Source organism: Macrotis lagotis, chromosome 1, assembly GCF_037893015.1.
Source record: "Macrotis lagotis isolate mMagLag1 chromosome 1, bilby.v1.9.chrom.fasta, whole genome shotgun sequence".
NCBI classification, from domain to species: Eukaryota; Metazoa; Chordata; class Mammalia; order Peramelemorphia; family Peramelidae; genus Macrotis; species Macrotis lagotis.
The window spans coordinates 582,031,331-582,044,610 of record NC_133658.1 but is presented as its reverse complement, the minus strand read 5'-3'; the positions used below and the strand labels follow the sequence as shown (position 1 = coordinate 582,044,610).

At 36.6% G+C, this 13,280-nt stretch overlaps 1 protein-coding gene across 9 annotated transcripts in view; it reads right to left on the bottom strand.

The window, feature by feature from the left end:
* The window catches only part of RUBCN (rubicon autophagy regulator), a 90,302-nt gene that overhangs the window by 42,417 nt on the left and 34,605 nt on the right, over positions 1 to 13,280 (bottom strand). The window lies entirely within an intron of this gene.

The window sequence follows — 13,280 nt, the reverse complement described above, 5'->3', positions numbered from 1 at the left end:
TCTGATATGTTCTTGGATAGGTTCTTCTACATCCTAATAGAACCACAAGAAGGAAAAGGGATTAACAAGGAAGGACTGAAAGCCTCAGTCTAGATGCTAGGGCAGAGAGGTCCAAGGGAACCTCTTTGCCAAATAAGAACAAACACCACTGTCCACTACTGTCTCTAATCCCATTCTGGATTCACAGCATTCATGTTGCCAGGCAAAGTCTTGTCTCCTCTCCTATTCTAGTCTCATGTTACCAAGGCCATATATCCCCATTTTTGCCTAGAAGCAAGGAAGTGTTGCTGTTCTTGTTACAGACAACAATCACATCTGTCTTATTCATCTTCATGTTAATCAAATAATCCCCAGCTCTTTATAAAAGCATTTTACATGATATAGAGGTATAATACACACACACACACACACACACACACGTTTATGCTTCTGGAGCATAATCTAAATGATAGTGGTGATAAGATGGCATCTTACAACCTCTTATCTTTAGGGTCTTTTCCATGGTATACCCCTGAAGTCTGCAGGGATTTTCATCTACTTACTTCTTTCTGTGTCTCTTCTGATTATGACCTTTACCTGCAATTAATAAAATTAAGAAGTATGCAAATCCATGGTTAAATAGATTAGGCTTCCTCAATAAGTCCAGTTCTGAGTCAGAAGCGTTTCCAGGGATTTATTACTTGTGAAGCTGGATCATATTCTATTCTGAAAAGCTATTTGTTATGAATTTTAATCCTTATAAAAACCTACTCATCTACAATTCCTCTTCCAGAGGTTTCCAAAAAGTTTGAAGTCAGTGATACTGTTCTATTTTGTTCCCCTCACTTTCTTCTTCAAGACAAGTCAAAACTTCTATTTGATGGGTACTCTTACATTCCCATCTTGCCTAGTCCTCTCTAATTCTGGATATGTCAATTCAGTCATTGTACCTTTAATAATATATTGCTCACTTCTAGCAGTAAAAAACTGGAAATAAATTGAGTGGGGAGTGATTAAATAAATTATGCTTTCCAAATCCAATGGATTTTATTAGGCTGTAATAAAGGATATGAAGAATTGAGAAATATATAAAAATTTATATGGAATAATGAGGAATGAAAATCGAAGAACAGAATATGCAAAATTAAAATATTATAAATGAAAACAATAGAAAAAAACAACTAAATTCAAATTAAAGGCCATGACCAATTCCAAGAACAAATGATTAAAAACATTTATCTTTTTTCTCTAGAGAGGTAGTGGATTAGGAATGTAAATTAATTGTATATATTAACAAGTTAACTGATATTGATGGTTTGTTGAAACCTTTCACTGTTAAAAAAAACTAACTCTTTGGGGAGCCATTATGCAGGGAAATGACTGTCTTATATAAAACACAAAATGGCCAAATCACCAAAAAGAAATACACACACACACACACACACACACACACATATATGGAAATGGCTAGGAAGGAAATTCTTAACAAAAAAAGAAAAAAGAAAAAAAATCATAAAAGATAAAGTCTTGACTCCACAAAATTTAAAAGCTTTTGTAAAAATCAAATCAATGATGAGGAAAATGACAGAAGAGGGAAAATCTTGCATCAAACATCACAATAAAAGCTTGTTCTCCAAAATTTTTAGGAAACTGACAAATATATGATATCAAGAATCATCACTGTTCAAATGACAATCAAAGGATATAAACAATTATGTCCTTAAAGAAGGATTGCAAAAGTTAATTGACCAAATTAAATCATGCCCCAACCCATTAACAAGAGAAATGCAAATTAAAATAACTGGAATTTTCTCTTCACATCACACAAACTATTTATTTGTTAGAAGTCCAACTGTTCCAGATTTCATAAAAGGACTAAAATGTTCATATCCTTTGACCAAGCAATGGCATTAAGGGATAAACATCCCCAAAGAAGTCAAATGAAGAAACAAAGTTCCAATGGTAGGTCTCAGTAGATCCTTACAGAGAAAAAAATGGTATGAAACTAAAATGGATGTTTTCCTGCAGTAAGAAAATTCTATCTCTGAGCCTTAGTTCCCTCATTTTTTAACAATCTTTAAAATCACAAGTACAGGTGAATTCATTTATACTAGCCACAAGGGTCAGGGAATGAGCTTTCCAAAGACCAGTCTTGTCCACCAGCACTCCCCATGGTATGCCTAGACCTGCTCCTCTTTCTGCAGCCACTGACTCCACCCATCCATCCTTTTTTTGGCAGCTCCTTAAAAAGGGCTAAGAAATGACTAGAAGGAAGCAAACAACCTCAATGGTCCAAGGAGACACCATGAATTGGTTCAAGTTCAAGCCAATAAGTTATGCCAACTATCTCACCAATTACTAGATTCCATCTTTTTATTTGAGAAGGTAAAGAATTTATAACAATTCAGACATACTCAATTTTAAGAACTGGAAAAGAAAAAATGAACATTCAAAAAGAGACTTAAAAGTTTCATTACATTATTCCCTGGAATGAATCCAACTCCTTTCCACTCCAACAAATATAAGGCTTTCTCTCCATTATCTGGTTCCACTTGTCCTGCCCAATGCTAGCACCTTTCCTCAAGCCTATTTCACTTGGACCAGAGCAGTGAATACCCCACAGCTATCTCCACCTTGATGACTTTACTTATACTATATTCTAAATCCTTTGACCTAGAATAACAGATTTCTCTTCTTAACTGGAGGGTAAGCTCCTTTAGGGGTAGGGGATAGGTTTTATGTTTCCTTTGTACTCAAAAAGCACCTAGTATAGTGATGGATATATAATAGATTCTCAGTAAGTAATTGAATTAATTCAATGGAGTAAGTATTTCTACATCACCTACTATATGGAATGCCAAGCATTTTAAAAACTTCATTAGATCTTTACAAAAACCTTCAAGGTAAAGGCGCAGTTATTAAATGAGGAAACTAAGGTGAAATTAAATGACTTACCCAGAGTCATACAGTACTAAGTGTCTGAAGCTAAATTTGAAATCAAGTCTTCCTGACTCCAGGCTCTATGCTTTATCCACCGTGACAACCTGCTGCTTCTACAATGGTAGAATATACTTAATTCTCACTTTAGAAAAGGCAACATAATTATAAATTAAAACTGTGCAGAGAGGCAGCTAGGTGGCACAGGGGACAGAGCACCAGTCCTGGAGTCAGGAGTACCTGAGTTTAAATCCCACCTCAGAACACTTAATAATTACCTAGCTGTGTGGCCTTGGTCTTAACCCAGTGCACCTTGCAAAAAAAAAAAAAAATCTAAGATAGAACAAAAGGTAGGAGGGGAAGGAAGCCTTTATAGAACCTATTCTTCACCAGGTCCTGCGCTGAACACTTTTAACAAAAATGAACTTTTTGATAAGAACAAAGTCTGTCACTTAGTTTGCCACTAAGTAGGGAACGGCTAAACAAATTGTGATAAATGACTATAATATTATTATGCCCGAAGAAATGACAAATACAAAGAAGCATGTATGACAAGACTAGTGCGACCTGACACAGAATAACTTAAGAAAAAAAACAAAGAACTCAATGCTATGTAATTAAGACTAAACTTGGTTCCAGTGGTGTGGACAATTGCCTATAGTCTGACTCAGTTAATGTACTGGGTTAGTTGTACTGAATGTGTCCCCCCCTCTTTTTAAATTTTTTTTTTACAAGAAATGAAGGATCTATTTGTAAATAAAGATTACATAAAAACAAACAGTATAAATAAAATTCAAAAACATAACCAAAAGAGTCAGTAATGTCTCAACATTAAATATACGGGGTGGCTGGGTAGCACAGTGGATAGAGCACGGTCCTGGAGTCAGGAGTACCTGGGTTCAAATCCGAACTCAGACACTTAATAATTACCTAGCTGTGTGGCCTTGGGCAAGCCCCTTAACCCCATTTGCCTTGCAAAAACCTTAAAAAAAAAAAGGAATAAAGCCATAGAGTTGGGAAAGCGACTTTCCCAAAAACAAAGTGCAACCAGCACTGAGTAGATATTCAATCTTTTCATTTAAATATAAAACTTGACTTTAAAATCATGAGACTGGTTGCCTTGGAAGTCACACAAAAACAATCTTATTATTCTATAACTGATCATCATATTTGAATGTAATTTATTTGTTTTTTTTAAGGTTTTTTGCAAGGCAAATGGGGTTAAGGGGCTTGCCCAAGGTCACACAGCTAGGTAATTATTAAGTGTCTGAGACCGGATTTGAACCCAGGTACTCCTGACTCCTAGGCCGGTGCTTTATCCACTGCACCACTTAGCCGCCCCTGAATGTAATTTATTTGTAAAACTTAACGTTCTACATAAAAATTTAATAGGTGTACACTGCATGTAACTGTATTACGAAGTGTTTGGATGACAAGTAACATTCACACAGAAACAATACCAAAATGCACAGCAGTCACAGAAGGTAGAAAATGTGTCACAGGAAAGATTAGACAAACCCTTTTTTGGTTTCTGTCCCAAAAGCAAACAACTGAGGAAGCTAACAGGTGTGCAATCTCAGCATTCCACAGAAACCATTTGATAAACACTAAATCCACATTCTAAGAGTCAATAATCTCTTTAATTCCAAATTTCTTCTTTTTCATTCATTATCTCTCCCACTACTGAACCAAAAAAAAAATCCTCATTATAAATATGCATAATCCAACAAAACAACTTCCAACTCTGATAACTGTCCCCAAAAATGTCTAATTCTGTCTTTTAAATCCACCTTTTTTTCTGGAAGAGATATGGGCAGTACATGTATCTCCCCAGTCATCTGGATTTGTGCTTTATCTTTATATTGGTGGTCATTTTGGTTATCATCATGTTAACTATTCTAGTTCTAATCACTTCATTCTCAATCAATAAAGTCCTTCACAATTTCCTTTGAACTTTTCTCGTAATTCATTTCTCTTTATTAATTTCTTATGGCATTACCTTTAAATACAACAATCTGTTAAGCCATTCTCCAATAATTGAGTGCTCCCTAGTTTGGGCTACTACAAAGAGAGGTGCTGTGAATATTTTAGTATATATAGAACCTTTTCCTTTTTCTCTGATCTCTTTGGGGTATAGGTACAAGTAACACAAATATAGATGGTTTGGTTAAAAGGCATGCCAAGTTTGGTAACTTTTAGAGTACAGTTCCAAATTGCTTTCAGAATGGTTTGAATTACTTCACAGGTCTACCAATAATACAATTAAAGTGTTGGTTTTCCCATAGTTCCTCTGGAATATCAAAATTTAAGCTTTTTTTGTCAAATTATTATTGATTTAGAGCATTTTTTTCATATGGAGGTTGATAACTTGGACATATTCCTTTGAAAAAATTGTTCTTATCCTTTGACTCAAATAAGTAATGACTAAATTTAATTTAATGGAAGGAGTATTTCTATAAATCCTATCATATGTTATGTCCAGAATTCTCCTAAGTACTTTAAAAATCTCATTTGATCTTCACAAAAATTCTACAAGATATAGATATTATTATTATTTATTACCTCACCCAACCTCATTTTACAGGTGAGGAAATTGAGGCAGAGAGATTAAGTGACTTAGAGTCACAAAGCTAGTTAAGTGTCTGAGATCAAATCCGGGCTCTCTGCTCTATCCACTATGACATCTGGCTGTTTCTAAGAAAGCATAAGCCTTATACTAGATTCTCACTTTAGAAAAGGAACACATAAAACTGTGCAAGATAGGACCAAAGGGAGGAGGGGAAGGGAAAGAAGCCTTTATAGAGAGCCTACTAGGTGCCAGGTACCATGTTAAACTGATTTTGTCTGCCTTCATTTTGAAGAGAACAATGACATCTCAGGGTGATGTTTTGACTTGTGCATGAGCTGGATTTAAGTCAGGCAGAGTTTCATGAAGTCATCAGCTTTAGTCTTTCTACCAGAGTAATCCAAGATAAAAGTCAAGATGACTGGGATGTGGAGGATAACACTGACGTCTTTGATATCTGACCACAGGCTCCAGTGCTCTACAGAGAAACCTGCTTCAACCCACCTCAATGTCCTTTAGAATAGACTATTCTCTCCTGCCTATTCCTTTGGAGGAAGTCTTCACAAGCTTGGGGAAGACATCCCTCTAACCCACTGACAGGTTTGAGGCCCATTGGTTACCCTCAACCAGGCTCAGGACGTCTGCTAAGATGGTTTTACCAGGGTGTGGCTGCTAAGCATCCTACAATTTGGTGGAGTCACAGGTGAGAATGGATACCAAAGGTAGATGAACAGAGATCAGGCAAATTCACAGCAGAGTAGCTAGTCTTCCCTGAATACCACCCATACCCAGTACCCTGACTTACCCTTGAGCAATTAATATTTCTCCTATTTTTAAGTCTACAGTTCTGAAAAGGGTGATTTACATATTTCTTGGGTGTGACTCTCTCAAATATTTTAAAGCTTCTATAGCTTTTTTAAAAGAGTTCATTTATTTTGAGTTTTACAATTTCCCCCCATTCTTGCTTCCCTCCCCTCCCCCCATAGAAGGCATTCTGTTAGGGTTTACATTGGTTCCATGTTTCTATAGTTATTTTGAATGAAATTTCTTTAAGTATACTTTTATTGCTAAAAATAAAGAAATGCTCATAATTTATGTGGATTTACTTCATTATCTATAACAGTTCAATTTAATGCTTAAATTTTTATGTTTTTCTAAATAAATCTACCTAACAAAAGGCAATAATTTTGTTTCCCCTTTGTTTATCTTAATTCTCTTAATTTCTTTCTTATCTTATTGCCATAGCTAGCACTTTTAGATCTATGCTAAATAGTGACAATAACAGGCATCCTGGCTTTAAGTCTGAATCTGGAGAAGTCTCTAACTTTTCTCCATTACATATGCTTGATCTTAATTTTAGATATATTTAGTATATTAAGAAAAGATACACAGAAATGGATAATGAATTTGTCAAAAACCTATTCAGAATCTTTTGGTATAATCATGTGGTTTTTATTATTCATGTCAACATTATCATATTTATAATTTTCCCTATCTTAAATTAACCCTGAATTTCTGGTATAACTCCAAATTGATCAGTATCATCACTCTCACAGGCTGTTTTAGCCTTTTTTTCTAATATTTAAAATTTTTATCAACATTTGCAAGGTATATTCGTTGTATTTTTAATCCTCTGCTTTGTCTTTCCCTGGTACAGCTGATGTATCAAGATCATATTTACATCACTGGAAGAGACTGGAAGGTCTCCTTCTTTTCCTATTATTGCAGCTTATGTTGTACTGAAACTACTTATTCTTTGAATAGAATCTGAATGTTTGATAAAATTGACTAGCAAATCCATCTGCTCTTGTAGTTTTTTTCTTTGGGAATGTATTTATTATAATCCCAAATTATACCAGTATTGGTAAATGAAACATCCATGTATTCCACAATCGGGATGGAGGTAAAAGAGACAACATTTGTAAAGCACTATAAAAATAGCAGCTATTATTGTTATTATTATTAAAAATCAGAGGCTATTAATATACAGAAGGTATATAGAAAGATATAGCTCCCTGCCCAGCAAAGTCACTATGGAATAAGAACTTCCAAATTAATTGGGCAACAGTGGTACTGAGTTGCAGATATCCTAGAGTCACATACTAGATATACTAGAAAAGTTATACTAGAAAAGATCTGGAAAATGACGCTATTTCTAGGCTATATTAAGTATATGGGTAATGCTTTTGAGGGAGATGTGGGAATTGCAATAGGGAAGTCCTGTGCTCTTTGGAGAAACTATGTTTTGAAGGATAGTAGAGATGATATTATAAAAGGCAAGATTGGGAGAATTAAACCCTGATGAAGACACCCAGAAAATGGCACGTAAAATTTCTCTCCCCCTGGTCTATGACCTGGTTCCTGAGTCACTGTCCAATGTTCTCTATTACTTGGAAGGTTATTGTTTGCAGTTTTTTTTATGCTACTGGCATAAAAAAACTGGCAGTATAAATATTGGTAGAGGCAAGGAGAACTGAACAGTTGTGAACTGAAAAAAGATGAGAGAATGGACTGGATTTAAGAAAAAGATGAACAAGGAAAGGAATGGTAGTAATTAGACTGATAATTGTCTCAGGATAAATAGCAAGGTCACCACTCATAGATTATACAACACTCTGGGACACCACACCAGAAAAACTAAGCAGAATATCCAATCTCAATCCTCTATTGTGTTCCCAGAGCTCTCCTTTTTAGAGCTAAGTTCCTTGAGAAGACCATCCATCTATTATAGCTATTTCCAATTTCTTTATTCTCACTCTCTTCTTTACTCTCTACAATCTGACTTCAGACTACATTATCAACTGGAACTGCTCTGTTCAGCTCTCTAACCCTTCTGAATCTCTCTCTGCAACCTGATACTGTCCAACACCTTTTTCTCTTGATACACTCTAAAGACTCCCTAGGTTTTCTTGATGCTGCTCTCTTCTGATACTATTCTTCTCAGTCTGACCTCTCACCCTGGTCATGCTCCCTAATCATGGGTACCCCTCAAAGTTCTGCCCTAGGCTCTCCAGTATTTTGCTTGGTGATCTCATCAGCTCCTAAGGGCTCAATTATCATCATAATGACATAATGATTAGACTGTTAGCTCCTAGAGAACAGGGGAAATTTCTTGCCTAGGTTGATATCCCCCAGTAGAGCTCAAGTACCAGGCACTGAGTAAGCACTAAATAATTGCCAGTAGAATAACTGCTTTAGATTGCATTGTATAATTTAAGTCTTTTAAAGATAACAAAGGAATGAGGAAGAGCTGAAGCACAGTCACTGACATCTACAAGTAGGTGGTTGATTGTTTTACAGCAGGTAGGATTTTTTACCTTTTCTGGATTATAGAGCCCTTTGGCAGTCTGATGAAAAGGATGGACTCTTAGAATAATGTCTTTAAATAGAGGAAATGCTACATTTTAAAGAGAGGCTAATGGAAATAAAAATGTAATTCCCCCCCATTTAATTCAAAGATCCCTTAATAGCTGTCCACAGACTTTAAACCCAGGTTTAAAAGAACATCTGCTTTCCAGAGGAAGGGTAAGGATTTTTAATTTACTTTATCAAGTCACTTTTTCATTTGCATCACTTACTCAATCAATAATCATTTATGAAATTCCTACCAAGTACTAAACAGTGTTTTAAGCATTGGGGATAGAAAGGCAATCTCCACCCTTACAGTCTAAAGGTAGATATCAAGCAAACAAATATGTACAAACAAGATAAAATGCAGGATAAATGGGAAATAATCAACAAAGGGAAGGGCCTAGCAATTAAAGGGGCTGGGAAAGTCTTCTTGTATAAGGTGGAATTTTAGTTGGGACTTGAAGGACGCCAGAAAAGTCAGGAGAGATCATTCCAGAGACAGAGGATAGCTAGTGAAAACATATGCCAGTAAAGGAAACATACATACATTGGACAATGACATGTTTTATAGAGGAACAGATAACTGAAGTTCTTGCCCACTCAGAGATTTTGTGAATTGTGGTTAAAAATCAAGAAATAACTAAGTTTGTAGATATCATTTCAGTTCCTGAATAATTACCCAATAAAGTAACAACACAAACAGTTTTGTGGCAACACAGTGCTCAGGGTGCAACGCCTGAAGTAAGAAAAACCCATCTTTCTGAGTTCAAATCCAGCCTCAGACACTTATCAGCTGTGTGACCCTGAGCAAGACACTTCCACCCTCCTTTGCCTTGTTTCCTCATCTATCAAATGAGCTGGAGAAAGAAATGGCAAACCACTCTAGTACCTCTGCCAAGGAAACACTAAACAGGGTTAACCAAGAGACAAAAATGACTAAACCATCAAGTTAACACACTAACTAGAAATATCTCTTGCTGGGCAAGGTAATAGGTCTTTAGTTTGGAAATGACCACTTAAACTTTATTTTCTTCTAGTACTCTGGTCAGTAAATGATATGAATTACTCATCATTGAAATATTTTGAGTGATAATGACAAGTCGGGGGCGGCTAGGTGGTACAGTGGATAGAGCACCGCCTTGGAGTCAGAAGTACCTGGGTTCAAATCCGGTCTCAGACACTTAATAATTACCTAGCTGTGTGGCCTTGGGCAAGCCACTTAACCCCATTGCCTTGAAAAATCTAAAAAAAAAAAAAAAAAAAAGATAATGACAAGTCAGGGTCAGGGTGCATTGCTCAGGCTTTTTATATTCATAACAAATATATTCTCAACAGGAATTTTTTGTTTTAACTGTAAATTACTCTCTACCAAATAGAAATATTCAAAAGTATGATCATCTCTATGTCCTTTTGTCCCTTTCTCCTAATTGCAGTTACCAAGTTAGTCTCTCTGGTCAGAAGCCATGTTACTTCTTGATTCCTTCAGCTCTTATGGTTTTGGTGTAGTTATATGATTTCATTCATTTCTTCCAGGAGATCCAAACCCTGTTGCAGCACCACTCTTTCATAATGGGAGGGCAGCTGGTACAGGCAAACAAAGACTAAAATGTAAAGGAAATACAAACCATTCTCAGTTTCTTTCATCTAAAATTACTTGGGAGATTTTTTTGGGAAAAATTCTTTATCTTAACTAGTCATATGAAATAGTGATAATATTGTCAAATAATCCAAATCTTACATAAGACTTTGGTGAAGTCCTTGGAACTGAAATGACATTTTACAAGAAACATGTTCAGATATCCCAAGGAAATCTGGTCATAATCCAAGGGTCTTCTACAAATTATTAAACAAGTATAGAAACGGAGAAGGAATCATTAGGACAGTGAGATGAAGATCAGAGAAGAGTGGTCAGAGACCAGGTCTCTTTCCCACCTCCTCACCTGGTCAAGGACCTCAATCTAGCAAACTTCAAAGCATAATAGAGCAATGCTGGACTTCTCATTCTCTCACTGGTATTCTATTATCAACCCCCTGATCAGCTGATGGCAGTGTCTGAAGCCAAGAGTAGTCTGGATACAGAATCACAATTTCACAAAGAAACCACACCATGCCTAAGGGTGATTTATTTGAGTACCCACAAAAGGAAGAAAAGGACTTCCAGAAATTATGAGCTACCCCTTTTATCATGTTTCCCAAAGCCTGAGTCTAGTTCCCTTGAAGTCTGTGTGGACTTATGGGAAAGTGTCACAGATCTTTGAGGAACATTTTGTACTAACCATTTATTATGTCATCTTGATAAATACTTGTTTCTAGAAGCTATGAAAGACCAGCTGAATAAAATTATTTTTAATTGATAATCTTGGGGAGAAGCACAGTGGTTGGATGACTGAACTAATCAAAATAGAAAATCACTTTCCTAATCCTCAGCAGGTATTACCTATCATCCTAAGAGAAAATGTAGCCTTATTGGGGGAAATAACTAATTTGTGAATGTTTAAGTTAGGATTAGGATCCTCAGAGGTTATATTATAATACAGGGCTATCAAGGCAAAGAGATTAAAATTATAGCTTTAAACAATTCTACCAATGTTCAGGAATTCCCCTAAGAACAAATGTTTGGTGTATCATTTATTAGAGTTTGGACAGAATAATATCTACTCAGACTGGCAATGAAAAAGAGAATCCAAAAATAATAGAATAGAAAACATATTATTAACTATAGAGTCTTACAGCACTTAAGGGTTAAAAATTAGGTTTCTGATGTAGTAAGTCATTATCTCAAAGTCCCAGATCCAGAAAAGACAGGCGGTAAGGAAAGGGGAGGGAGGAAGGGGAGAGATGAGTCATAAAAAAGCCATCCTTCAAGCAGCACCCCGCAATGCCAAGCTCCTCCCTGCTACTTGGAATCTTGTGGTTCTAACAGGAAATTTATCAAAAATGCATCGTCTTTCATACACAAAAATAAAAAGCTGCTAAACCCACCATACAAATGAATTAACTAGTTTTTGTTTTGTTTTTGCCATGGTTGCATTAGATTTGCCCTGACTTTTTAAAATAAGTTTCCTCTAGTACTATGGGTTTGTATTTGCAAGATACACAAAATTAGAGGCAATCTATGACCAGGATATAAGGTTAATTCTCAATCTTTTTGGTCTCAGGACCACCTCTAACATTCTTAAAATTATTGGAGAATCCCCTAAAAAGCTTTACTCAATGTAGGTTATATATAGAAATGTTTACCTATAGGAAATTAAAATAACTTAGTAATATTATGAAAATAGTTTTTACTTCAAAGATCTAAAAGAATTAGAGGGGGGGCGGCTAAGTGGTTCAGTGGATAAAGCACTGGCCCTGGAGTCAGGAGAACCTGGGTTCAAATTCGGTCTCAGACACTTGATAATTAAGTAGCTATGGCCTTGGGCAAGCCTCTTAACCCCATTTGCCTTGCAAAAAAAAAAACAACTCCAGATCATCTTCAAGGTCTAACAAGACAGTGGAAGAATTTTAGGGACACACTTCTCCCACTGGGAGGGAAGGAGAGATCCTGGACCACGCTGTGGAGAATCCTTTTTGGGTTTGAGATCAAACCTCAATCTCTTCACTCTAAAAAAATTAACTAGCCACCTAAAAAGTCACAGAGCAATGATTTCTGGAAGTTCTTCATACTTTCATACTATGCTGAAATTAGTATTGGAACATCTCGGCAAGGAACAAAGCAACACAGACAGTGAACTATGGGGACAAAGGTATCTGGCAATGAGCTCATATGGTGCCCTGAGCAAACAAGTCAAAGGTGCAATATCTCCTATTATTTCTCCAATAAAACATAACTACTAAGCTTGGATGCCAGAGAAAAATAGAGAATATATTTTAATGCAGTGAAAAGCTGATCACTTGACTGTGTGCCCGACCTAGTGGTAAGAGATCAGAGTAATGAGGACTGACAACTCAAAGAGGAATTGAGATTTTAGTTTTTCATGTAAAGTGTTTCAGACACCTGGAGGAAAATGGAATAGCCCCGATATACAAAAACAGCACTTCGAACAGATAGGAAAAAGGAAGTAAAACTGTTAAGAAGTCCTGCATGGTCCCTCTCTCCCCAGTCCCTGAGCTAGTGCATTAAGATTTTAGATGGAAACAAAGTTTCTGACAACCACATTGCGGCACAAGTGAAGCAGGGTCCGGTTACCTACGTGAGCCACGAAACTTAAAACTGTAGGAAGGCGTTTGGGACGTGTGTAGCGGGACTGATGGGACTACAGGAGCACAAGCTAGCCCTTGCCCTCGCAGAGGAACGTGCCCCGCTCCCACTTCGGAGCCTGCCACATTCGGTACCACCAAAGGAACAGAAAGCCGCCTCACGCGGCAACGCGTGGAAGGACGCAGCTTTGTTTATTCGCCGTGACGTTTCACACGGGACTGTCAGCAAGCACGAGCTCTCGGGGAG